The sequence below is a fragment of the Petaurus breviceps genome, unplaced genomic scaffold (genome assembly GCF_028583685.1).
Source record: "Petaurus breviceps papuanus isolate PSGF00001 unplaced genomic scaffold, PetGlider_PUasm1.0 98, whole genome shotgun sequence".
Classification (NCBI taxonomy): Eukaryota; Metazoa; Chordata; class Mammalia; order Diprotodontia; family Petauridae; genus Petaurus; species Petaurus breviceps.
Genome location: NW_027187460.1, coordinates 47,516,577 through 47,520,416, shown reverse-complemented (window position 1 = coordinate 47,520,416; position 3,840 = coordinate 47,516,577). Strand labels below are relative to the sequence as shown.

The following is a 3,840-nucleotide window of genomic DNA, read 5'->3' as shown; positions in this document are numbered from 1 at the left end:
CTGTCCAAATCTCAATACAGCATAATTGCAAACGCTACCCTCCACAATATAAATTTCTAGTGCTATACAGTGCCAGCTTGCTCTATTGAAGTCTGCCTAAGAGGAAATTACCACATCAGTTAAGAGCCCACTGATTTCAAAATACAATTTGAGGTACTGATAGAAATAGAATGTTTAGGCAAATAATGGCATCTCCCATCAAGGAGCTTCCAGGGGAGCAGGGAGAATAACCCACACACACAAAGATGTGTAATATCTAGTTCTATGTGACAAATGTCACTAGAGAAATTTAAAAAGCACAGTGCTATAAGACATAAGGGTGATGAAGTCTTTACTGGCCAGGGTGATCATGGAAGACTTGTTAGAGGAAAAGCTACTAGAACTATACATAGTAAGATTTGCAGAAACCGAACAGGTTAAAAGAGAGTGAAGAATATCCTTGGCCTAGGGAAAACTGTGAACAAAGTTACAGTCATGTGAAAGCACAGGTCATTTTTGGGAGGCAATGTAGTAGCACAGTAATAACCTTTTCAACAATAACAACGATAGCAAGAGCAATTATATAGCTAAGTACTGTGTTAAGTGCTATACAAATATTACCTCATTTGATGCTTATAACAATTCTGTGAGCTAGGTGCTATTGCTATCCCCTTTCTATAATTTAGAAAATTGAGTGAGATAAAGTTTAAGTGACTTGCCCAAAGTCACATAAGTAGGAAGTGTCTGAAGCTAGATCTGAACTCGTCTTGCTGAATATAGGTCCAATATTTTTTTTTCCACTAAGCTGCCTAGTTGCTTTATTGTACATAGGGTGACTGAAAGGGATAGAGTGAGAAAGGCCTAGAGATAAAAGGTGACAGTTTATGGAGGACTTTAAATGTCAGGCAGAAGACTGAATTTTATTCAAGATGCAGTAGAATGACACTGGAAATTTGTGAACAGATATATGATACTGCCACTAAAATGATGAATAAGAAAGAATATTCTGACAGTGGTACGAAGGACCACTTGGAGGAAGGAAAAAAGGAACTAGAATTTATCAGTTATTTACTATGTGCTAGTTACTGTGCTGAACACTTTACAAAGATTATCTTATTGAATTCTCACAACGATTTGTGAGGTAGGTGCTATTATTATTCCCATTATATAGCTGGACAAAACTATGGCATCAAAAGATTGAATGACTTCTTAGTAAATATCTGAGGCCACACTGAACTCAGGTCTTCCTGATACCAAATCAAATACTTTACTAATTATGTTTATTAGTTTCTTCTGGAGGCAGGAAAAAGCTTGAAGGTAGGAAGGTAATGTCATTATTCAGAAAAGTGGTAATGAGAGTTTATATCAGGATAGGGCTCTTGCTTTTTCTTCCCCTCAGTCTGGGTCCCCAGAGGCCTCTGCCTCGTCTTGCCCCAAGAAACCAGCTCTAGGGAATCCCACAACTCATCAGTCTCTTTTTCTTCAGAGAGAACTGAGGCAGAATCTCTGGGCTCATCCTCCCAGTTGTCCCTACCTCTTAAGAGGAGACAGCTCAGATGCTTTAAGCAGCTTAAAGGGTCTTTCTGTCTCTAGCATCTAGCACTTTCCGGCACATAGTCGGGTTAGTAAGTGCTAAGTCAATATATTGTTTGATACAAAATTGGAATGGACTTCAGCAGTCATTTAGACTGATCTCATTTTGAAGATGAGGAAGCAAAGCTTCAGAGATGTTAGGTGTCATTCCCAAAGTCACACTTTGAACCAGTTAGGAGTTGAATTCAGGTTCTGTTGCTCCAAATACAAACTTTTTCAATTCTTTCTTAACTCTCAATTTTTGTGTTTTGGTAATGTAATAATGTTTTAAAATATGATCCATGTCTGACAGTTGTATATTTATTATACCTTTATCTGTTTAAAAGTATTATTAAATTTTAAAGAAATAGGTCTGTTTAAAAATGGTGCAACAAGATTATTCATGAGCAGTTTTTACTATATCAGCAGGAAGAATATTTTCAATGACTTCACAGGGTTATTGTTGCTAAGGAAACTACATCCCAGATATCTACATTTTTAGCCATTGTGTAGGTATATGTTTAATAGCTGTATCTTTGGGGATTTCAGAATGAAAAGACCATTTTAAGTGAGTTAAATATATGATATATATTAGAAGTCCTATTTAAGATTTTCCAAATTTTTTGATATGATGTAAAATATTGGTTAAGAAATTTGGAGCAAATTCTGATTATCAATTAATTTCTAAGATCAAGAAAAACTACAGCAGGTGTTAGGATTATCTCAGAGCAATTACAGGCAGTAAGGTAATGTCACTGTTTGTATAAGATGTCTCTTGTTAAATAGAGGAAATCAACTTCAAAATCAAAATAAAACAAACAAACAAAAAAACCCAGTAGATATAGTGTAGTACTGGAACATATAGAATCCTCTGGTTAGCATTTACATTCATTCACAACCTGATCCCTCCCTATCTTTCCAGTCTCTTTATACTGTACTCATCTCCACATACTCCAAGTTCCAGTGACACTGACCTCCTTAAATTGTTCCTCAAATGAGATACTCAATTTTCCAATTATTTTTCATTTCATTCATTTGTAATACATATTTGTTTTTGGAATGCTTTTCTTCCACAGTTTTGACTCCAGGCTTCCCTGGCTTTCTTTGAGTCTTATGTAAAATCTTCACATTTTGCAAAATTATATATTTGGAATTTATGTCATTCTTCCAATAAATTGCAAAGTCCTTGAGGGTGAGACATATATATATATATATATATATATATATATATATATATATATAGAGAGAGAGAGAGAGAGAGAGAGAGAGAGAGAGAGAGAGAGAGAGTTTTGTTTTGTTTTGTTTTTTGGTGATGACTTCTTTATTTACAAAGTAGGGACAGAAGTGAGGGTCTACCCAGTGATGTTTGCTCTTTCTTCCCCTAAGTCTGGGTCCCCAGAGGCCTCTGTCTCCTCTTGCCCTGAGCAACCAGCACTAGGGAAACCCACAACTCATCAGTCTCTCTTTCTTCAGAGAGAACTCGGGCAGACTCTCTGGGCTCATCCTCCGAGTTGTCCCTACCTCATAATAGGAGACAGCTCAGATGCTTTAAGCAGATTGAAGGGTCTGGCAGGCAGCGTTCAAGGGATACATAATCATCTGACTCAGCACATTTTTATCTCCTGTTGTCTGGACAGAGTTATATGGGTACATCAACTTTGTTGAAGATTGGAGCACAAGGTTTATCTAAAGTCACCACTGAACTCTTTTTTTACCCTTGACAAAGGTCATTTTCTGCTAGCTGTCCATGGTTGTTCCCTGGGATTACAAAGTTGTACCCTGGAGTGAGGGTCATTGTCATCAGAGCATATTCTCCATAGTTGATTTCCAGCACATGCCACCACTGTGTAGAGACTGATCATACACCCAGACATGGGGATGATGAGTGCATGTGACAATCTTCTGTGACTGTGGGAAGAATTGAATGTCCTGGTCCCAGAAGGGAGCCAGGAGATTCAACCAGGCATTGCAGACATTCTTACTCTGAATATGGAGTCCTGAGATGATGTCTGCAGGTCCCACACCTTCAGTGAATTCTCCTTCCCACAAGTGGCCATTATGTGGGGTTGTCCATAACCCTGGTGCATCCTGCTATTAAAATGATTGAGCAGGTGGATTTCATAAAAACCTGGAAGGATATATATGAATTGAGCAGAACCAGGGGAACACTGAACACAGTAATAGCCACATCATACAAAGACTAACTTTCATAGACTCAGCTCTTCTCAGCAATGCAAAGATAAACACATCTCCAAAAGATTCATGATGGAAAATCCTGTCAACAGCCAG

The 3,840-nt window shown here is 37.8% G+C and overlaps 1 pseudogene; it reads right to left on the bottom strand.

The window, feature by feature from the left end:
- Positions 1-2,872: 2,872 nt before the first annotated feature.
- Positions 2,873-3,638, bottom strand: LOC138155998 (WD repeat-containing protein 74 pseudogene; annotated as a pseudogene).
- Positions 3,639-3,840: the final 202 nt, after the last annotated feature.